General features: G+C 35.3%; 1 long non-coding RNA gene across 1 annotated transcript; it reads right to left on the bottom strand.

Annotated features, from left to right (window-relative positions):
* On the bottom strand, positions 1 to 26,370 carry LOC130709248 (uncharacterized). Its single transcript, XR_009009759.1, has 3 exons — positions 26,200 to 26,370; positions 2,434 to 2,648; positions 1 to 1,168 (listed from the first exon to the last, which is right to left on the bottom strand). It is a non-coding gene; the product is annotated as an uncharacterized LOC130709248 (long non-coding RNA).
* Between the last annotated feature and the right edge of the window lie 166 nt (positions 26,371 to 26,536).

The following is a 26,536-nucleotide window of genomic DNA, read 5'->3' as shown; positions in this document are numbered from 1 at the left end:
TTGAAGAATAATAGACTATTCTATAGAACAACCAAACTGGGAAAAGGACAGGATGTGCCAAATCTCTCTTATTTTTACGAGCTTGATTAATATGTGTCTTGGCATGTTTCTCCTTGAATTTATCCTGTGTGGTACTCTCTGTGCTTCCTGGAGTTGACTGACTATTTCCTTTCCCATGTTAGGGAAATTTTCAACTATAATCTCTTCAAATATTTTCTCAGTCCCTTTCTTTTTCTCTTCTTCTTCTGGGACCCCTATAATTTGAATGTTGGTGCATTTAATGTTGTCCCAGAGGTCTCTGAGATTGTCCTCAATTCTTTTCATTCTTTCTTCTTTATTCTGCTCTGCAGTAGTTATTTCCACTATTTTATCTTCCAGGTCACTTATCCATTCTTCTGCCTCAGGTATTCTGCTATTGATTCCTTCTAGAGAAGGTTTAATTTCATTCATTGTGTTGTTCATCATTGTTTGTTTTTCTCTTTAGTTCTTCTAGGTCCTTGTTAAATGTTACTTGCATTTTCTCCATTCTATTTCCAAGATTTTGGATCATCTTTACTACCATTATTCTGAATTCTTTTTCAGGTAGACTGCCTATTTCCACTTCATTTGTTTGGTCTGGTGGGTTTTTACCTTGCTCCTTCATCTGCTGTGTATTTCTCTGTCTTCTCATTTTGCTAACTTACTGTGTTCGGGGTCTCTTTTTCTCAAGCTGCAGGTTCGTAGTTCCCATTGTTTTTGGTGTCTAACCCCAGTGGGTAAGGTTGGTTCAGTGGGTTGTGTAGACTTCCTGGTGGAGGGGACTGGTGCCTGTGTTCTGGTGGATGAGGCTGGATCTTGTCTTTCTGGTGGGCAGGACCACATCTGATGGTGTGTTCTGGGGTGTCTGTGAACTTATTATGATTTTAGGTAGCCTCTCTGCTAATGGGTGGGATTGTGTTCCTGTCTGGCTAGTTGTTTAGCATGTGTTGTCCAGCACTGGAGCTTGCTGCTCGTTGAGTGGAGCTGGGTCTTAGCATTGAGACTGAAATCTCTGGGAGAGCTCTCGCCGATTGATACTATGTGGGGCCGGGAGGTCTCTGGTGGTCCATTGTCTTGAACTCGGCTCTCCCAAATCAGAGGTTCAGGCCTGACATCCGGCCACAGCATAAAGACTCTGTCAGCCACAGGGCTCAGAAGAAAAGGGAGAAAAAAAGAAAGAAAGAAAAAATAAAATAAAGTTATTAAAATAAAAAATAGTATTAAAATAAAAAAATTTATAAAGTTATGAAAAAAAGAAGAGAGCAACCAAGCCAATAAACAAATCCACCAATGATAACAAGCCCTAAAAACTATACTAAGATAAACATAAAAATCAGAATCTAGTCAGTCGCATACAGCAAACCCCAAGTCTACAGTTGCTCCCAAAGTCCACCGCCTCTATTTTGGTATGATTCATTGTCTATTCAGGTATACCACAGATGCAGGGTACCTCAAGTTGATTGTGGAGATTTAATCCGCTGCTCCTAAGGCTGCTGGGAGAGATTTCCCTTTCTCCTCTTTGTTTGCACAGCTCCTGGGGTTCAGCTTTGGTTTTGGCCCTGCCTCTGTATTTAGGTCACCCTCGGGTGTCTCTTCTTCTCCCAGATAGGAGGGAGTTAAAGGAGCAGCTGATTAGGGGGCTCTGGCTCACTCAGGCCAGGGGGAAGGAAGGGTACGGATGCGGGGTGAGCCTGCGGCGGCAGAGGCCAGCATGATGTTGCACCAGCCTGAGGCGCCGTGTGTTCTCCCGGGGAAGTTGTCCCTGGATCACGGGACCCTGGCGGTGGCGGGCTGCACAGGCTCCTGGGAGGGGCGGTGTGGAGAGTGACCCGTGCTCGCACACAGGCTTCTTGGTGGCGGCAGCAGCAGCCTTAGCGTCTCATGCCCGTCTCTGGGGTCCGCACTGATAGCCGCGGCTCGTGCCCATCTCTGGAGCTCATTTAGGCGGTGCTCTGTATCCCATCTCCTCATGCACCCCGAAACAACAGTCTCTTGCCTCTTCGGCAGCTCCAGACTTTTTCCCGGACACCCTCCCGGCTAGGTGTGGTGCACTAACCCCCCTCAGGCTGTGTTCACGCCGCCAACCCCAGTCCTCTCCCTGCGATCTGACCGAAGCCCGAGCCTCAGCTCCCAGCCCCGCCCGCCCCGGCGGGTGAGCTGACAAGCCTCTCGGGCTGGTGAGTGCTGCTCGGCGCCGAGCCTCCGTGTGGGAATCTCTCCACTTTGCCCTCCACACCCCTGTTGCTGCGCTCTCCTCCGTGGCTCCGAAGCTCCCCCCTCTGCCACCCGCAGTCTCTGCCCGTGAAGGGGCTTCCTAGTGTGTGGAAACCTTTCCTCCTTCACAGCTCCCTCCCACCGGTGCAGGTCCCATCCCTATTCTTTTGTCTCTGTTATTTCTTTTTTCTTTTGCCCTACCCAGGTACGTGGGGAGTTTCTTGCCTTGTGGGAGGTCTGAGGTCTTCTGCCAGCGTTCAGTGGGTGTTCTGTAGGAGCAGTTCCACATGTAGATGTATTTCTGATGTATTTGTGGGGAGGAAGGTGATCTCCATGTCTTACTCCTCCGCCATCTTGAAGGTCATTATTTTCTGAGAATTTTAAATGTCTTATCTCATTTTATCTTAGCATAAATCCTAGAAATAATATTCGTAAATTGATATTACTGCTTTCTCACTTTAAAGATGAGAAAACTAAGATATTGATATTAAATAACATGTTCAGTGTCACATAACTGTGAAACCAAGATTTTAAACCACGTAGTAAAAGGTGTGAATGAAAAATAAAGATATAAGCAGTCTGAGAACGTTATTTCCATCAGATGATTTTCTACAATATTTGACCGTAGGTATGATACTATCAAATAATTTTATCTAGGTCTTAAACTAGTGAAAAGAGGGAACATCAGAAATGTGTTTGTTAATTAGCTCTGGGATTTGAAACATTCTGAAATATAAACCTAGAATTTTAATAAAATGAAAAAAAATTTAAATAATAGATAAAAGAAATAAATTTAATGGATCCAATTTACTCAATGAAAAAATAAAAATTTCCTCATCTCAAAATGAACAAAGATTTTCTGAAATAAAAAGTCTATTGGATATACCCATTTAATCTCCATTACTTTGCCAATTTTTCTCCTTCCGTCACAATCATATGCATACAAAATTGTGAAAGAAATAAAGACATTTATAAGTACAGGATGCATTCATCTTGTATGTTAAGGAAAGAAGCTATTAAAAAACCTATAATTTAAAGAAATTTCAGACAAATTCACCACAGATGGGGCTAAAGAGGAACATCCATTATAGGTGCACAAATGATCTTGCACTTTTTAGAAAAATATCAAATATACCTAAACCCCACTAATTCCCTGGGTTTAAAGAGCTAGTAAACTGTGCATAGATGTGTCAGGACTGGATCATACATGTCAAAATTTCTCTGGCAGAATGGGAGAAGTAAAAAGTAAGAAATTATAGATAATTGAATGAATGAAGATAGCTATTAAAACATCCAAGATACAAAATTATAAAATCAGTCTTGAAATGTGAATGAGTAATTTAAAAATGACCATATAAATTTTATTAATAGGAGGATGAATTGCCGTTAGATATATAACTCTTGAAAAAGCATTAAATGATTTAGGCAAAAAGTTGGAAAAGTTTAAGTTATCCTTAGAAGACAGCAAAATAAGGTGGCCTCTATATAACAGGATTAGTAAAATAGAATGAGCTGAAAAGAAAGCAAAAGTTTAAAATTTTAAAAATGTAGTTACAAAATATGAGAAACATATTTGGCTTTTGCTGCTGCTACATTTGTTCTGGTCCCTGAAAGACATCAATTAGCACATATAGTTACTATGTTCTCTTTCCTCTATAGCCATTTACTCCCATTTACATTTACTCCCATTTATTCTTTTTCCTGGTCATTTTCACCTGTGACCTTGGATGGGATCTCAAGTTCATCCTTTATATTACCTATCTTATTAATATTATAAAGTTTTAATTTTTCTTTTTACAGCTCCTAATATAGATTTCAATTCTATTGTATCTTTACTCTCTTTGCAATCTTGCTTCATCTTATTTAAATCCCTTTTCATCTCATGCAATTGCTTAATTTATCTTTATGAATTATGTTGCTGTAGCAGAGTCTATGTCTTCCTACACACTTTCCGGGTGTCAAACATTCTTGTGAAATTTTCTTCTATATCACACAGCAGCTTTATTTCAAAGGAGTATTATTCCTCCCATTCTTCTAGATGCTGAAAACTGTGGCAAGGCTTTACTTGGCCTGCATTTTTTTGTTTTTGATGGGAAGTTCTTTTCTTGTCCGGTATTAGTCAACATGCATGATGCATGGTTTGCCTTGTCTACTGACCTTCTGTGCAGATTTAATCCTCTTCTCAGATCATTCTCTGGAGAGCAGGTCGATATGCACAAATCTCAGACCACTTCCAGTCTTGCAGAAGACTTCCACTTAGAAAACCTCTTCTATAATGAGGGGGTTCTTTTTTCAATCTTCAATGTCTGTTTCTGTTTTAAACTGATTTGATTGAATATATGAAAAGCTAAAACTTCCTTTAGACTCTTGTCTTTCTCTCTGCTTCAATGAACCTACAACTTCCAGAATATATCATGCTACAATATCACTTCTTTCAAAGACATGTTTTACAATTTGTAGTCTCTGTTGGAATAGTAAATTGGTGGCATGGGCCACTCTTCTGACCACCCCTCAGACTGACATTTTAACAGCAGAAATAAGTTTTAAATTAGATAGACATAGAATTTCAATAGAAGTTAGTTTTTACTTTCCCTCCAAATTATATATATAAGCCAACTCCAGATCCACTAAATCAGACTCAAAACTGTCAGGGGTGGAGTGATATGTATATCACTGACATATATTACTGTGATATTGACCTCAGCTTTTGGTAAAGGACCATATGATAACTATCTGGTTTTCCAGTTGATATAAGTCCTGATTTTCTGAAAAAAAAAAATGGAGAAAACAGAGATGTATACTCTTTCCCTAGTTTACTGAAAAAAAAAAAAAACAGTGAAAAAACAGTAGGAGGGGTACGCTTTTTCTCAGAGGATTTTGTGTTCCATGAGAAGAAACTAATAAATGATGATTTGTCAGTGTCAAAGTTCATTTTTCTCTGTTTGGCTCCATATTTCTTAATTAGTTGTGATTCTTAACTATATTTTGATGCTACATTTTCTATAAGTCTTAGTATGAAGTATGATTTTGAGTTATGTCCCTCTTTTGATTAGAATTAGTTTTAATAAAAGTTGGAAGACTGTATCAAGAGCTTCTAGATATATGACAGCGAACCAGAATTTCTGAAAAACTATTTTTAATGGCACTTAGAGTTATATTGCAGTTGTTTGAAAAATTCACTTAAAGTAACATATATTTTTATTTATGTAATAAAAAGGAATTTATTTCCATTTAAATTTTATTTCAACTTTTCCCAAATTGCGCATTTATATGAGCTTAAACATTTTAAAATTATTCTGATAGATACATGTTTTTCACATAAGGGTATGCTGCTTCTTTAATGTTAATGGCATTACGAGATAATCTCAGATTCATTCTTTCCTTATTTCTCATTAAAGCACTAAAAAATATTGGTTGTGCTACAATTTATTTGAGTCTCCAGCATATACCTAGGGCTGTCTCACTTTATATTTTCAGGTAAGAAGCACAAATGCTAACCAAAATGCAAAATTTCTTTCATTTCCTGCCAAAGTTTAGGTTCTATTTTTGCCAAAGTAGAAGAAAACACATTATACAGGATATGCCTCTCTGGGTGTTGGTTCTCCTGCCAGTTTCACTTTAGCATCATAGAGCTGAGACAGCAGATGGACCCCTCACGTTCACATTTGGAATCAAAAGGTGTTTAGAGGACTGTGGCAGTAAGTGCAATTCCTTAATGAGAAATTATAAAGAAAGGAAAAAGGAAAGTAGTCTATTAAACTGCGCAACTTAACAGCAAATTTGAATCAATCGGTAAGTATTTTCTTTTATATGTGTTTCTGATACTGGATTTGAGATAAAAAGTCTGCTTCTCATATCCAATAGTCAATTCTCAGACCTCACCTTGTCAGCATTTAGCACAGCTGGGTACTCTTCCTTCTAAAAAACTTTCTTCACATCTATATACACTACTCATGAAGTTTTTCTAATTTTTTTCTTCCTACCTCAGTAGTTGCTACTTCGCAGTATCTGGAACTTTCTCATCTTTATAAGTTCCAAATTTTGGAATACTCTAGGGGTCAGGTTTCAGACTTCTTTGTTTTCCTAGGTGATATCATTTGTCCCCATGACTTTAAGAGCCACTTCTATGCTGAGGACCCCAAAATTTACATGTTTAGTTCAAACATCTTATATGAACAACGGATTTGAATTTTTAAAAAAATATTTAAAGACTCTGTTGAGTCTTTCAAAAGTATGACTTCAAAATTTCTACTTTCTATAACCCGATCTATCTCTTTGTTCTTTATATCAATAAGTGACACCAAGTTCCATTTCCACTCACGAAGGAATAAATCCTTCCTACCCCATTGTAAACAAGTAGAAAACTTGACAAATTATATGAAGTGACTGTTTCTAGACACTGAACAAGAGGTAGTTAATTCAATGGGGGAAAGCCTTCAAAATGTGTACATATATCAAATCATCACATTGTATACTTTAAATATCTTAGAATTTTATTTGTCAATTATACCTCAAAAAACTGGGGGAAAAAGAGAGTGAGATAGTATACCAGTGTGTAGAAGCTAGCATCAAACATGGTCCTCAATGATTCTTTTCTTCTTTTACTCACACTCTGATATATTTGCCTCTCACATTGAATAGAACTGACTTAGGCAACGAATGAGATTTTGTAGAAATTATGGTGTGTGACTTCTAAGGCTAAGTCAAAAAGAAGTTGTGATTCCTACCTTGCTCCCTTTTGGAATATTTTATCTGGGAGAAGTCAGGTAAAAACACATGAAGATATTCCAGTATCCCAAGTAGGTGCATGTGGTGACAATCTGAAATCTCCTGATAGCCATATGGATGATCCAAGTTGGAATCAGACTCTCCACTCCCAGTTGAGCTTCCAGATAACCAGCCTAAAACAACATATTGACTACAACCTCATGAGCAACCCTGAGCTAAATTCACCTAGAGGGGTGATTGCTTTATTCCTGATTGACCCAAAAAATGTGCAAACTAATAATTTTTTTATTGTTTTCAGTTGCTACATTTGAGGATAATATCTTAGCAATAAATAGCTAATACAGATCTAGAAAACCTGTATGTGGAAGGTTGTTCTAACAAATAACTAAGATGGGGAGGAGTTTAAATTCAGACGATGAGCCGAAGATGAAAGAACTCTTCTGAGAGAGTTAGTACCTTGACCAGAAGGCTGATGGACTTTGAAGAGGCTGTCAGAGGGGGCTTAAAGGAAAGTGATGAAAATTCTTTAAAAACTAGAGGAATGGGAAAAAATTACTTTAGTTGAAGAAAGTTTACCAACATAGTCATTTGCAGTAACGTGTAAAATAGAAAATGTACCTAATTAACTGGATGATTAAATTAAGAAAATTTCCACACAAAGTATTGATGATGTCATCTGGTTTCTCCTTGTTGCTTATAGTAAACGAAAGGTGAAGTTTGCTATACATAGTTACCAAACCACTTCCCAGTATACACACAAGCTTGACCTAGTGTAGCTCTGCTGCTCTCTATTCTCACAATCCACTGTTTAGTACTTTTTTCCTTTTTAATATTATAAGGGATGGAGGGAGAGTGAGTGGTATAGTATTTTATGAATGGAATTATATAGTTGTAAATATATATTTCAATTCTTATGGCAACCAATAATTTTTAAATAGATATAACATTGATATGCTAAAAAATAAGAAGAAATGGAATCGTATAAAATGCTCAATTAAACTGCAAAAGCAGAACAGGGGAATATAAAAAAGAAACAAAGAACAAGAGTAACAAATAGAAAACTGTAACACCAAAGAAATGAAGTACTTAGGTTTAAATCTAACAAAACATGTGCAAATCTATACAAGGAAAACTACAAAACTCTGATGAAAGAAAACATAGAATATCTAAATAGATACATATTCTGTGTTCATGTATAAGAAGACTCAAAATTGCCAAAATGCCACTTCTTCCCAAATCGATCTACACATTCAGCATAATAATAATAAAAATCTCAGTGTATCATTGTCTGCATATCCACAAACTGATTTTAAAGTTTGTGTGGAAAGATTAAAGACCCAGAATAGCCAACACAATCCTGAAGAAAAAAAATAATTTCAGAGTAATGACACTTCCTGACATCAAGAATAACTATAAAGATAAGGTAATCGATACAGTATAAAATGGCAAAAGAGTAGAAAAGTAGATTAATGGAACAGAATAAAGAGCATAGAAATATAGGCAGCTCACACAATATTCAATAGACTCTCACAAATACAGGCAACTGGTCTTTGAAAAAGGAGAAATGGAAATTGAATACAGAAAGACTAGTCTTCTCAACAAATGGCTCTGGAACAACTGGACACTCACATGCAAATAAGAATGAATCTAGACGGAGACAACACCTTTCACAAAAATTAATTCAAATGGATCATAGTTCAAAAGTTAAAACATGTGACTCTAAAGATTCTAGAAAATAACATAGGAGAAAAACTAGGTGACCTTCGGTTTAGGGATGACTTCAAATACAACATCAGAAGCATGATCCATGTAAGACAAAATTGGTAAGTTGGACTCATTAAAATTAAAAAAAAAAAAGAAAAGCAAACTTCTGTGCTGCAAAAGTCTCTATTAAGGTAATGAAAAGACAAGCCACATCCTGAAAGAAGATATTAGAAAAACACATACATGATAAAGGATTGGCATTCAAAATATACAAAGAACTCTTTAAAAAAAAATGATCTGAACAGACACCTCCTCAAAACAGATATACAATTGGCAAATAAGCATAAGAAAAGATACCATATGTCATTAAGGAATTGCAAATTAATACAACAATGAGATACCATTACACACCTATTCAAATGGTGAAAATCCAAAACACTGACAATACCAAATACTGGTGAGGGTGTGGAAAAATCAGAACTCTAATTCATTGCTAGTGGTAATACAAAAGGGAGCAACCTCTTTACAATACAATTTTGCAGTTTTTACAAAGTTTAACACAGTCTGACCCTACCAACCTATAATCTCTTCTCTGGGTATTTACCCCAAAGAGTTGAAAACTATATTATATTTACACAAATACCTGTACATGAATATTTATAATTGCCCAAACTAGAAGCAATCATATGTCCCTTAATAGGTGAATGAATAAACAAAGAGTGGTATATCCATACAATGGAATATTATTTATCAATAACCAGAAAATAAACTATCAAGCTTCAGAAAGATACGGAGGAACCTCAGATGCATATTGCTAAGTGACAGAAGTCAATCCGAAAGGTCAAAACTATATAAATATGAAAGTGATCCGTGGTTACTAGCTGTTTGGGAAAATGGAAAGTGAAGGAGAGGATGAATAGGTAAAACACAGGAAACATTTACATGCTGTTTATAGCGCTGAAACTAATCTGTATAATACTATAATGGTGGGTACATGACATTATGCATTTGCCAGAATTCGTAGAACTGTGTAACACTAAGAGTGAACTCTAATGTAAACTATGGACATCAGTTAATATAATGTAACAATGTTAGTTCACCACTTGGAACAAGTGCAATATGTTAATGATAGGGGGAACTGTGAAGGGGGAAGGGAGATGTATGGGAACTCATTGTATTATCTGCTCAATTTTTCCGTAAACGTAAAACTACTCTGAAAAACAATCTATAAATTTTTTTTAGAAAACATATGATAGTATACGTCTTAGCCTCAAAAGGTTGACAGTTTGGTTGAGAAAATACCTCAGAGAGCAGGATAACATAAACCTATGGAAGCAGAAGAACTTTAATTTATACACAATGGTAGAGATTCACTTGTAGCAACAAAGTATCTTTTTTAAATTTTATTTATTTATTTATTTATTTATTTATTTATTTATGGCTGCATTGGGTCTTCGTTGCTGCACGCAGGCTTTCTCTAGTTGTGGGAAGCAGGGGTTACTCTGTTGTGGCTCGTGGGCTTCTCATTGCGGTGGCTTCTCTTTGTTGCAGAGCACAGACTCCAGGGCCCACAGGCTTCAGTAGTTGTGGCACACGGGCTTAGCTGCTCCACGGCATGTGGGATATTCCTCGACCAGGGCTTGAACCATGTCCCCTGCATTGGCAGGCGGATTCTTAACCACTGCGCCACCAGGGAAATCCCGCAACAAACTATCTTTAATCTGCTTGATTTAATCATTTCTCTTTAAAAAGCCAATATAATTTAAATATTAAAGGTACAAATTTCATCTGTGACGATCTTCACAATTAGAGGACAGGAAAAATAATCTTTGTTAAATATCTGATATTATAAGAAGCCTATCTACTTGACTTTCTCCCTAACTCCTTTCACAGTATTTGATAGAGTGGGAATCATTTAATCCTCTATTTAGCATTGGAAAATAAAAGGAAATAGAAGTCCATTTAAAAAATTGTCAACTAAAAAAAAAGAAAAAAAAATTTAGTCAATTAAATGAAAGTTATAATTCAAAATTCACTGTAAAGGCCTAAAAGATAAAAATGCTTACTTTCTTTATCATTTAACTAAAATATTTTTACTTTGGTAGAAGCAACGAAATTTAAGCATATCCATCTATGAGGGACCTTGATGAGGTCTCATTGTCATTGATAGTCACAGCATATTATTATTATGGCATTTTATTTTGATTTAACTTTTGAAAATGCTTTTTCTTAATTCCTTGAATAATCTACACAATCCTTTGTAAACTGTATTGTAAATATCCTCTACCACGACATATTCATAATAAGGTAATTATTAGGCATACTCTACAATATCACAGCATGTTACTTGCAAAATCCAACAATGGATCAAAGCAAGAAAAGAGTTATATATTCTGAATTTGATTGTGTATTCAGCTGTTTTCTAATGGGAATTTCTACAGAAGATATAATTCAACCTAGAAAAGATGGAGCTAATGAATGCTAGAGAAACAAATTAAAATTCTGCCAGACATTGATGGGTTGCAAATGTGTTTTAATTTCTAAGGAAAGATATCCAGGTGTCATTGTGAACAGCTCAATAAAGATGTCAACTTAATATTCAACAGTAGCTAAACAAGATGTTTATTTGAATTATGAAAGGTACAAAATACATGGAATATAAGAAAATAAAATTATATAAAGAGAACAAACAATGGTAATGTTTTAGCAATTGTGTTTATTGTTAGATATTTCCTGTTCATCAGAATATATAATCAATTCTATATTCATTACGTGTATATATATATTGAGAACCTACTTATATAATTGGGGGAAATGGTCAGCAATGTTCCATAGGAGAGGTAATTTTTGAACCTCTTTTGAATAGTTAGCAGCAGATGCCAAACAGACAATGGTATTAAAAGGATCCAGGAAAAGAGAACAGCACCAGCAAAACCTTGGAGATTTAAAACTAACTTGTGTTTGGAAGGCAACATGTAGCTCAATAGAATTTTTCTTTGTGTTACCTAAAAAGTAGACACAGTCAGATCACAGAATTCTCAAATGTCATGGAAGAGAGGGTTTGGAATTACATAATGATACTCATAAAAATAATGCATTTTATTAGACTATTGTACCCCAGGTAATGTGTTAAGTATATCACATAGCCTCATGAGAATTCTATGAAGGAGATACTTATTAGTCTCACTATACAAATGAGAAAACTAAGAACTAGATATGATAATTTGCCCAATGTCCAAAATAGTTGATAATAATTAGTATGGCAGGAATTGAATCCAGCATGTTTAACTCTTAAGCATTACCCATAATTGAAAATAAATATCAACAAGGGAGCTAGTCTCATGCATTGAGGAAGAACTCACACGTGCATCAGCTATGAACAGTCTTGCTTTAATAGCCTGCAGCAAAATACCCATGACTCAGTAGTAGATCACTTCCAAGGGATTTTCCTTCACTTTAACAGAGTTAATGTGTTGGTGTTTGCATGATATATCATCTTCCTTCTTTTACTTCAACTCTTATGTTTACGTGTCTATTATAAAAAGCATATAGTGCAATTTAGTTGTTTGTTATTTTGAAATCATTACCTTTTAACTAGGGAATTTATCAATTTCTATATAAGATACTGATATATCTGGATTTAAATAGACCATCTTACTATTGTTTACTATCTGTCCAGCCTATTCTATCTTCCCATTTCCTTTTCCACCTTTCTTGTAGTGATTATTTTCAGTGTTCCAGAGGATCATTAGTAGTCAGTTATCCAGAAGCAAAGTAGTGCCCAGAGATTACAAATATACATGATGTATTGGAGGAAATTAAATATGTAATAAAGCGAGTCAAAGTAATACAAAAAGGAAAGTAACAAGAAAAAAAAAGCAAGGTGTGAGAAAGTGGGCTGAACCTGACAAATAAAAAAGTCATAGAATACTCCTTACCTCTACAAAACTATCCGTATGCCACTCTGAATGATGTAAACACTGTTTAATGATTTTAGACTTACAGGATCGATCTAGAGAAAGAACATATCTAATTATGTGTACAGAACAGAGGTAGGTATCATTAACCTTGACAACATTTGAGAAAAACTAGCGGTGACAGGAGGTGAGAAGATGAAGTGGGAAGTCAGGAGGCAATTTGTTTGATGAAGAATAATATTCAGAGCAGTATTCTGAAATCTCCAAAATATACCTATACCGTTAACTCATTGAAGCTACCCACTGTTGGAGACGATCTTTGTGAATCCTGGGTACTCCAGGCCTGGCCTGGCAGCCCAAGAGCTGATGGGATCAAGATCCCAGAAAAACTACAAATCATCATAGTGCACTGGTTGTGAAGTTCTACTTAAGATTATAGGTGTAACAAAGAGAGGCATTTTAGGGGCTTCCCTGGTGGCGCAGTGGTTGAGAGTCTGCCTGCTGATGCAGGGGACACGGGTTTGAGCCCTGGTCTGGGAGGATCCCACATGCCGCGGAGCGGCTGGGCCCGTGAGCCACAATTACTGAGCCTGCGCGTCTGGAGCCTGTGCTCCGCAACAGGAGAGGCCGCGATAGTGAGAGGCTCGCGCACTGCGATGAGGAGTGGTCCCCGCTTGCCGTAACTGGGGAAAGCCCTTGCACAGAGGCGAAGACCCAACACAGCCATAAATAAATAAATAAATATTAAAAAAAAAAGTACAATGTATATTTAAAAAAAAAAAGAGAGAGGCATTTTAAACGGTTAAATATGTCTAAAACTGGGACACAAGAGAATGAAAGGGTGATTTGATCTTAGTCCTCATCTATCATAATAAGAAATCAAAGCTTGACATAAAAATGGTATATGTATATAAGCATATCTAAATATGGATATAGAAAGATTGAGAAGGACTCAAAAAGAAAAACAGATGTTTTTGCTTTTAAGAAGCAGTAACGAAGAAGGAGAAGGATAAAGAGAGACCTGTAAGTTCCATTAAATATCTTTCTAGGCCTTTTAAACTTTTTAATCCTGCATGCACATAACTTTGTATATGAGTTAGGATCTGTTAGATAAAAGAGTATTTATGAGGCATGTAGTAATATTGTCACCAGCAAAATGGTGATTCCTTAGGTTCTTGTCCTCTCGAAGAGAAAGAATTCAGTTGAGAGACATAGAGCAGTTTTAAACTGCAAGAGTTTTATTAAGCAAAGCAAAAGTACACTCCCTAGAAAGGATGAGAGTGGGCTGTCTGGAAACCAGAAGCAGCCCTGCAATGGGGGTAGGGTCGGTTTTTCAGAGTGGTGGAAAGTCCCTCCCTGTGTCCTGCATCATTTGACTGACAAGTTGATTGACAGTTTTATGTCATATAACTTTTCTCCTTGTGCACAGGCACTTACCCACAACAAGCACCTAAGTGAAACCCATTGCAGGGGGGTGGGGTAGGGCAAAAACTGCAATGCTAATTTATTACAAATCTAGCATAATGAACCCCGGGTTACTTTGAGTCACATTTTAGGCCATGGTGCAATTGTGCCAACCTGCGCTGGTGGGTTTTATCTTGTTTGGTCCTGATAAGGCTGGAAACTTAGCAGTGCTTGACCACAAAAGGAGGATCTCTGAGCATGTTCTTGTCAGCAGTGCCCAGGTGCGGGGAGGAAAGATGACTCCGTCCAGGAGGGAGCAGAACCTGCTCACGTCTGACTAGCTATCTAACAATATGATAAAGTCAAACAATAATAAGAGCTCTAAAAAAGGTATAAATAGGGCTTCCCTGGTGGCGCAGTGGTTGAGAGTCTGCCTGCCAATGCAGGGGACACGGGTTCAAGCCCTGGTCTGGGAAGATCCCACATGCCGCGGAGCAACTGGGCCCGTGAGCCACAATTACTGAGCCTGCGCGTCTGGAGCCTGTGCTCCGCAGCAAGAGAGGCCGCGACACTTGAGAGGCCTGCGCACCGCGATGAAGAGTGGCCCCCACTTGCCGCAACTAGAGAAAGCCCTCGCACAGAAACGAAGACCCAACACACCCAAAAATAAATAGATTTTTAAAAAATGTATAAATAAAATATGGAAAAACAGAAGTAATTAATATAGTCATTGAAATAAAAATGTAGGCTCAAGAACAACTCTTCATTCATGTTTTCCTGGAAACTAAGAGAAAATGCTGTAGAAAGTGTATAGACAGTGTAAACTGATCATTTAACTTAGTTTATTTCTTAACGCAGAATAAAACTCTGACGTCCAGATATCGGGAGAGAAGCAAATAATTGGCTGCCCTTAGTCCAGCTCTATTGCTTACCCAAGGAAATACTGAAGAGAAAGGAAGTTCCCAAGTCATGATCTTTCACTTTCCATCTCCCAAACAAAAAATAGTCTCTCAAAAGGCAGCTAATTGTCGTCTTCACCTAGTTAGGAACTCATTAACAGTGACATTTTAAAAATCTTTCATCTATACCTTTTCTGTAGGAGAGGTCTGTCTTCTAAAGAAGACAGAAAACAATAGTTGCATAATAAAGAGAAAAAACATTTAATAGGTTATAAAAATAGAGGTGTTTATGGACAATAGAGTACAAGTTCTGGTACTTTCACCTGAGTTCAGCTTCTTTCTTTCTTTATCCTTGCATAGCACAAGGCTTGACTTATTGCTAAAGCACTTACTATCTCTTACAGGAAATACTGACATATGTCTATCTCAGTCAACAATTTCCTAGGAAAAATAAATGATGTCTTATTTCTTTACCTCTTTTTTTTTTTTTAAAGAAATTCACGTTATTTATTTATTTATTTATTTATTTATGACTGTGTTGAGTCTTCGTTTCTGTGCGAGGGCTTTCTCTAGTTGCGGCAAGTGGGGACCACTCTTCATCGCGGTGCGCGGGCCTCTCACCATCGCGGCCTCTCTTGTTGCGGAGCACAGGCTCCAGACGCGCAGGCTCAGTAATTGTGGCTCACGGGCTTAGTTGCTCCGTGGCATGTGGGATCTTCCCAGACCAGGGCTCGAACCCGTGTCCCCTGCATTGGCAGGCAGATTCTCAACCACTGCGCCACCAGGGAAGCCCCTCTTTACCTCTTTTATTGTCCATCTTAATCATCCTTGTGTGCTAGTCATCTTTTGTATACATTGTCTTTAATAAATTTGCTTTGACTGGACTGAGCTCACCTGATAATTATTGGTTAGGTTAAAAAAAATAGTGAATGTTTCTGGTATAAGGGCTAATAACAAAAGTAAGGGGCTAGATTAAATTTAACTTTTCTCCCTAATTGTCGAAGTAGTTTTCTACTTTAAACTGATTTTCATTTTCCATTAAATAATCGAATCTAGATTAGGCTTAATAGTTCTAAAACAATGTTGTTACTAAATATTGTCGATAACATGTTCAAGTTTAAAGCCATGCTATTTGGCTCTAGAGAGCTGCAGGTTTCAGGCTGGAGTTTTAACTAGAGATTACAGATTGACTTATTATTTATCATTGTTTTGGGACCATAAATCTAAGATGTGCACCTATCTGCAAAAGAATACAAAACATCATTATTCTCATAGCACAGATTTTAAAAGTGCTTATAACTTGCTATATTCCTTTTCATTTCTTACATATGCATATGAATAGATGTATGTACATATCTTAAATACATACATAAATATATATACATATGTTTTACATGTGTCTTTACAATTGTGATAATATTGAAAATAGTGCACCTGTGTTCACAGTAACTCTATGATCACTTCTAATTAGAAAACTTACACCTAATTGCAAGGAACAAGTTTCTCACCTGACCAAAGTTCTGCAATGTCTTTTCACTCTCTTATCTTGTATTGTATGTATCCAGAGACTACAACTCCCACATGTACCAGTGCAGATTGTCTGATGCAAAATATTGTGGAATGACAAGTCTTAAAGGATCATCAATAATGGAGGCAGAGGTAGAGGTTAAAAAAAAAGTCAACGATCTGTAAGAACTTGAGAAAAGTTGTTCACTCGAAAATGCTGCACTTCTGTCTCTTGTCTTTACTTTATGGTGCTGTTGTTTTCAGTTGTTTCAGGGATTTTCAGTGGGTATTTTAATTGGAGGTTAAAGCAAGATAAATAATACACTGCATGACAGCTAACAACTTACAGAATCTTATTCTGAATCAGTTGTATTTGTTTAAATTATTTTTTTCCAATTTTGAAAATAACGTACTATAAACAATTTAAAAATTATAAATGTAAACGTATAACACTTATGCCAGATATTGTAATAAGAGCTTTACATATATTACCCCATCTAATCTTCAGAAAGTTTCAGTTAGATGTAATATTAGTATCCCTATTATACAGCTGTAGAAATACGAATCTGGTTTGTGTACTAAGAATTTTGCATTTCATTAATTGTTTAACTTTTCCATGCTCAGTAAATTAGAATTTTTGTTCATAAGGAAGAGAAACAATCCCCAAACCCCTAAGTCCCCAAAATGTCATTTTCTCAAATAAGAACTGTAGGCTTTAATGCTAGAAAAAAATAAATGGATGAGAACTCATGATGATTTTGTTAGCACTATATCTAGAAAATGAAATAAAGAGGCAGTGTGAGATAGACTCTAGGGGAAGTTAGAAGTTTCCCAACAAAATGGATAAAGACAGTTAAAAATTTCCCTGTTGTCTAATATAAGGACTTTGCTCATCCAATTTTTTTAAAAAACCTTCTTGTAGTTCTATTTCAAGGAGGCTTCCAGATTTTTTAACTGTGATACCAGGGAAATAGATTACAGTAAACTAAGGACTAACTATACTTTTCTGTCTTAATCAGGGGTAGAGACAGAGGACATTTTTTTTTCTTTTTTAAATAATAGCCTAAGATGAGTAGTTTATTTATTTAGTCTTTCTTTCTAAAATGTTTTCTAAAGGTTTCAATTTGCTTTGAAAATAATTGTAATTCAAAGGATAAATGTGGATGTGACAGGTTGGAAATAAGTATGCCAACTTAAAAACAACTATTTGTTAAAATCAGTGCTTTTTTTCTAATTTTTAAGGTTGTCAGGTAAAAATTTAGAAGTTGTTTTTCCTATAAAAGTTATAACTACCTTGTTCTTTGGCCTTTCATTCTAATCAGTCAGAATGGTTCTTGTCCTCAGGAATCCTTTTTCCCACACAACATAGGAACATTCAGTGTAATAGCCACTTGTCAGAATTGCACTTTCTAATGGAACAGTTTACTCAAAGAACCACTATCTGGGAAAGATACAGCCAAACTCTCACGTTATTCCAATTAATATTCCATATGGAAAATACTTCTGGTCTTTTCAGGTCTGTGAATGAGTAGAGGGCAAGGAAATAAAACTTTGTGCCCAGAGTATGAATAATCAGCTAAATATGCCCACAGAAAAGTATTGGCAGGTCAAAGGTTATACGTGAAGAACCCTCAGGTACCAATCTTCATGTATTCACGTGTTAGAAATAAACATAATTATACACCACAAGATGGAAAAAATATCTCATTTTGTGAAATTAGTTCTGAAATTGGGTTTAGTGGTCTTTATATCAAAGGAGCCAGTGTTTGATTTTAAATTAAATTCATAAAATTTAAGACTGTCCTAAAAATCTCTTTCCCTCTGCCCTAAAATCATTTATGCTCCACTTATTCACCCTTCCTTCCCTGCAAAACCTTAGCAGCTGCTGAACTTTTTACTGTCTCCATAGTCTTGCCTTTTCCAGAATGTCATATAGTTGGAATGATATGGCATGAAGCCTTTTCAGATTGGCTTCTTTCACTTAATAATACAAACATACCTCATTTTATTGTGCTTCACAGATATTGCGTTTTTTACAAATTGAAGGTTTATGGCAACCCTGCCTGAAGTAAATTTATTGGCACCATTTTTCCAACAGCAATTGCTCAAATCATGTCTCTGTGTTGATAATTCTTGCAATATTTCAAATTTTTTCATTATTATATTTTTTATGGTCATCTGTGATCAGTGATCTTTGATGTTATTATTGGCGTTGTTTTGGGGCATCACAAACTGTTCTAAGAACTCTAATAAATTATTTCTTCATTGTAAGGATACTTATCTTTATCTGTTGAAGATATTTTAATTATTCTAGTTATATGATTAGTTTTCTTTAATAAAGTATAAATCTGTCTGGGTGGCCACAGAAATAACAAAAACAATGAATAAACAACTACATAGTGATGTAAATAGCTCTGGAGTACATTAGGTAAGCAATTTATGGAATGGAAAATATATTTGCAAGCCATGTGTCTGATAAAGGATCAATATCCAAGATACTTGAGAAACGCATACAACTCAATAGGAAAAAAAAAATGACTAAAGAATGGATAACGAATCTGAATAGACATTTTTCCAAGGAAGACATTCAGTGAGACTGAGGATGGACAAGCTTTTCTATGTAGGGGATATGTGTCACTCCTTTCAACCTTAAATTTTACCATTTATTAATATGGAGCTCCTAGTAAAACTGTGTACACTATATTATTTCATATTTCTATGTTTTTTCTTATTGTTCCTTTTGCCCAAATTACTTTTTTTAGAAATGAATGTTTATCAACTGTCTAATATATTTAGGAAATATATTAGATACTTGAGCAAGAGATAAGCAAAAGCTTCTCCTTTGAAGTTTGTTCCATTTAACTTTATTAACTTAACTATTTCTCATTCTTCAAATTTTGGGTCAATGTCCCTTCTACAAATGCTTATTGGAACCAAGAGAATTTGCCATGTGTGTTTACTTTCAGTGCCCATATACTCATATTTACACTTAACATTGTTTTCTTCTTTTTTTCTTTAGTTAAACAACAACAACAATAAAAATGTTCATTCATTTCTCCCACCCCGGAACCCCCCTTCCCTCTGGCAGCACTTAACAGTAAATACTCATAAAATTCAACTGACAGTCACTGTAGCATTTGAAATGAAACTTGCTCCTTTGACTAACTAATATATTCAACACCAATTGTGCTAAAGTGTCTCAACTATATTTTTTTCACTCAAACTCAGGGAATTTCGCTCCTTCAAATTTTCTCAGGAAATTTAACCAAATCTCTGTAAGCTACTTAATTGCCTTATGATTAGACTGATAGGTGTGTTGAATAGAATAATGTGCAGTGACATTTATAGGATTAATATAAATTAAAATCTAAGAAGGAAACACAGAGTTAATCTATGGCAATAAGTTCAAGAAGTAGTTTCAGAGTTTAGTTTCCTATAAGAAACAAGAACAGCTATTATTTTCATGTTTATATAGAAAGTTTTCTGTATAATTCTTACACATCCATTTTATAGAGAACATTTTCATTTAGTTGCATTTTCCATGACACAAATTCTTATCAAACTCCAGCACTAAATCATGGTTAATATTGCAATAGCAAGTTATATAGCACAGAAAATATTTCCTGAAATTTATATAGATATTATAATTTCCTGGCATGTGTATAGAAATTATGATCATTTTCTCTATTAAATGCAATTACTTTATTCAGTTTTCAAGCACTTCACTTCTATAGAGAAAACTTGAAATAGCCAAGTTGTCAGCAATTACAGAAATAAAAATTAAATTGTTATCAGGTATTTTCAATACCAACATTTCTGTAAAAAAAATCAAAAAAATACTCACCCAGGTATAAAAATATTAAGCTCCTGAAACTAATAAGAAATTATAGCAAGATATTGCAAGACAAAAGTCAATTTCTTTCCTATATAGTAACAATGAACAAGTGGAATTTGAAATTAAAAACATAATACCATTTACATTAGCAATCTCCAAAGTGAAATACTTAGTTATAAATCTAACAAAATATCTACAAGATCTATGTGAGGAAACTATAAAACTCTGATGAACAAAATCAAAGAACAACTAAATAAGTGGATAGATATTCCATGTTTATGGATAGGAAGACTCAATATTATCAAGATGTCATTTCTTCCCAACCTGAATTATAGATTCAATGCAATCCCAATCAGAATACCAACAAGTTATTTTGTGAATATCCACAAACTGAATCTAAAGTATATATGAAGAGACAAAAGATCTAGAATAATTAACATAATCAGGAAAGAAAAGAACAAAGTTGTAGACTGACATTACCCCACTTCAAGACTTACTGTAAAGCTGACTAGCTAAAGCTAATAATCAAAACAATATCGGTGAAGGAAGAGAGAATAGAAAGCCCAGAAATAGACTCACATAAATACAGTCACCTAATCATTGACAAAAGAGCAAGGGCAATACAATGCAGCATAGTCTTTTCAACAAATAATGCTGGAATAACTGGACATGCAAAAAACTTAGTCTAGACATGGACTTTACACTCTTGACAAATATCAATGCCAAATGGATCAGAAACCTAAATGTAAAACACAGAGCTATAAAACTCCCAGAAGATAACATAGGAGAAAATCTAGATGTCCTTGGGTATGGCAATGACTTTTATATACAACACCAAAGGCATGATACATAAAAGAAACAATTGATAAACTGGATTTCATTAAAATCAAAAACTTCTGCTCTGCAAAAGACAACAAAAAAGAGAATAAGAAGACAAGCCATAGACTGAGAGAAAATATTTGCAAAAGACACGTCTAATAAAGGACCATTATCCAAATATACAAAGATCTCTTAAAACTCAACAATAAGAACAGAAACAGCTTGATTGAAAAATGGATCAAATATTTTAACAGACACCGGGCTTCCCTGGTGGCGCAGTGGTTAGGAATCCACCTGCCAGTGCAGGGGACACAGGTTCGAGCCCTGGTCCGAGAAGATCCCACATGCCGCAGAGCAGCTAAGCCGGAGCACCACAACTACTGAGCTTGTGCTCTAGAGCCCGCGAGCCACAACTACTGAAGCCCGCAGGCCTAGAACCCAGGCTCCGCAACAAGAGAAGCCACCACAATGAAGCCTGTGCACCACAACGAAGAGTAGCCCCCGTTCTCTGCAACTAGAGAAAGCCCGTGCACAGCAAGGAAGACCCAACACAGCCATAAATAAATAAAAATAAAATAAATTAATTTAAAAAAAATCTTAACAGACACCTCACCAAAGAAGACATATAGACAGCAAATGATCATGGGAAAAGATGTTCCACATCATAGGTCTTCAGGGAAATGCAAATTAAAATGAGATTGTACTACACACTTAATACAGTGCACGAAACTCAGAACACAGAGAACACCAAATGCTGATAAGGATGTGCAACAACAGGAACTCTAGTTCATTGCTGGTAGGAATGAAAAATATTACAGATATTTTGGAAGACATTTTGGCAGTTTCTTTTGAAACTAAATGTATTCTTATCATATGATCCAGTGATTGTACTCCTTCGTATTTACCCAAAGGAGTTAGACACTGCAGTCCGCACAAAAACCTGAACACAAATATTTATAGTAGCTTTATTCATAATTTTGAAAAGTTGGAAACAACCAAGAAGTTCTTCAGCACCAAAAAGAAATGAGATATCAAGCCGTGAAAAGACATGGAGGGAACTTAAATGCATGTTAATAAGTGAAAGAAGTCGATCTGAAAAGGCTACATACTATATGATTCCAACTATATGACATCCTGAAAAAAGCAAAACTATGGAGAAAATAAAAATATCAGTGGTTGCCAAAGATGGCATGGGGAGATGAATAAGCAGAGGATGGAGGGTTTTTAGGGCAATGAAATTACTCTGTATGATATTATAAAGATGGATGCATGACACTATATGTTTGTCCAAAACCACAGAACATACAACACCAAATTGAACCCTAAGGTAAACTATGAACTGTGGGTGATTATGTATCAGAGTAGGTTCATCCTTGGTAAAAAAAAATGTACCATCCTGGTGAGTGATGATGAAAATGAGGGAAATTACGCATGTGTTGGGGCAGGGGGTATGTTTGAAATCTCTGTACCTTCTAAATTTTGTTATAAACCTAAAACTGTTCTTGAAAAATTAGACTTAAACACACACACACACACACACACTCACACACACAAACACACACACAACTTGAACCTCTTGACCAAGTTGACCAAGTCTCAGGATTTTTAGTTATACCCAACTTTAAATCATGTCCCCTGTGAAATCTACATATTTAATTTTAATTTTTATTTGTTTCAAAGTTCACAGAAAGAAAAGGATAGTTACTTCTTCCCAAGCAACTTGATAATGTTAAAGAAAATTAAGACAGTGTTCTGCATGACTACGTAAAATTACTTCTTTTCCTTCTCCTACTACTATAAACATGACGTGAGTTACATATTAGCTTATGTAAAAAATGAATTTTGGTGTCAAGTATCATATAAGTCTGATTAATTAAATATTCCACCACTATGTTTTGGCAATTATAAACTAAGTTAAAATTTTAAGTTGCTAAAGAAATATTTTAAGAAAATTACTGGCTTAATTTCTATCTAGTTTAATGTATGTCTTCACAAAAGAAGCATAGTGTAATGAATAAGTTCCTAAATTCCCAGCCTGACATAGAAGTCTGGTTTTGTTTCTATGATTCTACTTACCTCTGTAACTGATTGGAATGACACTTTTTAAGGTTGTAACTGCTATGCAATTAGATTAATCAAATTAGCTTTTTACTTACAATGGCTTTTTTTCTACTTTTGTACTTTATCTTCACTTTTTCCAATTTACTATAGGTGACATAGTACATTCAGGTCCTGAAATAATTTACACTAGACAGATAAGTCAACTTGATTTAAAATATTTCACATAAAACATACTAAGATCATCTATCTCCAGACCAAGTTTTAAATGAAGCTTTCATTATCACAAAAATAATGCAATATAGAACATAAAATACTACAAAGTATGAGGGAGTATTCACTCCAAATGGAACAGAATATGCAACAACTTTAATTCCACTAACTAGTAAATACTGCATTTTTCCTTCATGAAATATTTCATGTAATACAAAATTACTTTTAGAAACCTTTTTTTATTCTATAAATGTGATGCACTCTATAATAGAGCTCATATGCATCTCTATTTAAATTACCAAAAAAAGTCCTTAGATTTTTGCCAAAAGAATAATCTTTATCATTAAAATGGGTTTTATAGTGTCATTTACATCTTTGGTGGCTTGCCTAGAAATGTGCATGTTTCATGAATATTTCAAATTAGTGAAGATGTCCATTGTTGATGTTGCATCACCTCCAGCCAGTCAATATTAAACAGAGAAAGAACAGCCCACTCGATGTTACATTCACCTTTCAAAAGGTGATTCAATTTCTTTACATCAATATGGAAAAAGATCATAGTTTGTTTGGTTCATAGGGTATTGCAATATATTGCTAAAATTACTGTGCTATTTTAACAAATTCTTGAATTTGCTTGAATAGCAGCAAATAAATGACCTTATGAAAAGATAACAGTATGAGTATGTAATTCTTGAACTTCTGGAGCAAAAAATTTCCTTTGCTATTTGTTTATATTTATTAGCCTACTGTCTATTCTACTGTATCTATATTTATGGTAGTCTTGCATTGTGTCCAAAAAAAATTGTGCATGGTTTAATTAATAAAAAAGAGTTGTTCTATTTTTTCTAATATGTCCAGCATATAACATTTTATTGCCTATGTAATATTCTCCAATTCTGAGTTTTCTCCAAATATAGGATTCAACTCTCACCTGGTACACAAAGGGCCAGATTAGCCCAGTCATTGAAGAACTGTACAGGGAATAATTTCCCACTGGGACTGCAATGAAAACTTCTAAGTGGAATCTCAGGCAGATTTTGGAAAAAAAAAAAAAAATAGAACAAATCCTCACAGAACTTGTCAATGTCTGCTTTTCAGCTTTCCAAATTTCCCCAAAAGATAATCTGTTACACTTCTGCTAGTAAAAGTGTTAGTCAAACAAACAGGGTAGAGTAAGGTTTTTGTTTTTGCTTTTTCTTGACCCACTGAGAGAACGTTGTTAATGTCCTTAAGAAGAAGCATGTAAAAACCAGAGGTGATATTATTTGGGGTTTAAGCATTGTTTTAAGAAAAAAATCTTGAGGAGACAAAAGAGCATGTCTATGTTAACAATAGAGGCTAATTATGAGGAGGCAACCTTCAAGATAAATAAATCCTTAAAGGAAACTGGGAAAACCAGGGTGATACTTCTTAATCACCACCTATAGCACACTTACATAGCTATGAAAAGTACTTGAAAATATCTAGCATCCTAGAGAAAACAAAAAATCAATTTATACAGATACATTACAATTCGAGTCAAAATTTTAACAAAGTTTTTCATGTAAATTGACAAGAGGACTTCTACTTTTATACTGAAAAGCAAATCATCGAAAGAAACTAAGACATTCCTGACAAGTAAAATGAATAAGCACTGGCCTTCCAAAATCAAAGATTAATTAAGAGAGTATATTATAGGTGTTATAATAAACAAGTCAAAGAACAGAAAAGAGAAGTGAGGAGTAGGCCCATAAATATGTAGAAATCTTATTTATGACAGCTTTCATAGCATTTCAGTGTGGGAAATTAAGGGATACCAACATCTGTTCCTGGGACAATTATTGTCAACATGGAAAAAAATCAAATTTTTTTCTGCTTTACGTAAAACAGTAAAAGCAATCCACATGGGTTAAAAAAAAAATCAAACCATGTGACTTAAACACACACAAAAAACCCTTTAGAAGACAATATAAAATAATATTCTTTCTGATCTTTATTAAACTTTAAAGCAATTCTTTGATAAATCCCATTGTTTTAAAATTAAGCTTTCTATTAACTGAAATATGCTCAAAAGAAAGTAAAATAAAAATCACAGACTGAAAAGTGACTAATAAGACATGTAACTTGAAGGAATTAATATCCAGAATATATAAAGAACTCCCTCAAATCCATAACAAAAGACAACTCAATAGAAAAAGAGTAAAACAGGAGTGGGTTCTATATCATAAATAAAACACAAATAAATAATAGCCATTATTTATCATGGAAATTAAAATCTCAGTGAAACACCATTTTGCATCAATTGGATTGACAAACTTTTTCTTTAAATGTTTGACAATACCATCTATTGGTGAAATATGAAGCAACTTAACCTTCATAAGCTGCCGACCTACCTAAATTTATAAATCATGTTGATAAACAATTAGCTTTTTCTAATAATATCCCAGAGATTCCAGAAATTCTTCCATACTCTAGACACTTCTATTTGTGTACCAGAAATGCCCAGGAAGCATTATTTGTGATGGGAAAAAAATTAACAGAAGAATGGATAAAGACATCATGGAATAGTCATATTACACAACAACAATATATAGCAGTAAAGTTGAAAGAATTATAGCTATACCTGTTGTACCAGTTGAAGTCCAATCAGGAAAGAGAAATTACACAGTGTTTCAACATTGAAAGTTAAAAGAATTATTTATTATATCAGGGAATTGGAAAAAGCTAAGGATTGGTTAGAAGTAAAGGGAACTCTGAAAAATATAGAAATCGCAGATATAAGAAGCCAGAACTCCTCAGGCTGAGACTGAGTGCCCAAGGAAGAGCTGCTACACACACACACACACACACACACACACACACACACACACACACACACGAGACCACCTTGAAGTGAGAGCCGAACCTTGTTGGAGAGGGCATGGCCAATGCTCACTGGACGCAGAGGAGTGATGCCATCAGAAATTCACCCTCTAGGGGCCTGGAAAAACCGTTTATGCAGAGGAATCTCATCAGAGGTATTCTGCTGCAAAACCTCCAGAGTGGTGTGCTGAGGTAAGGTGCTGGGTGCTGCATACTGTCGGACTGTGTACTAGAGAAGCTGTCTGCTGCTAGGAAAGACCCTTTCTTCCTGCAATGACCTTGTAGTGTCCTTTACAAAGCTTAACATAGGGCCAACTGGCATAGAAAACTATTTAAAGGGCTCAGGTACATTTTTGTTCACCTTCTGAAATAAAGAAAAG

The sequence above is a fragment of the Balaenoptera acutorostrata genome, chromosome 11, assembly GCF_949987535.1.
Source record: "Balaenoptera acutorostrata chromosome 11, mBalAcu1.1, whole genome shotgun sequence".
Lineage (NCBI taxonomy): Eukaryota > Metazoa > Chordata > Mammalia > Artiodactyla > Balaenopteridae > Balaenoptera > Balaenoptera acutorostrata.
Note: the sequence above shows the minus strand (reverse complement) of the source record. Positions and strands in the feature narration are given on the sequence as shown.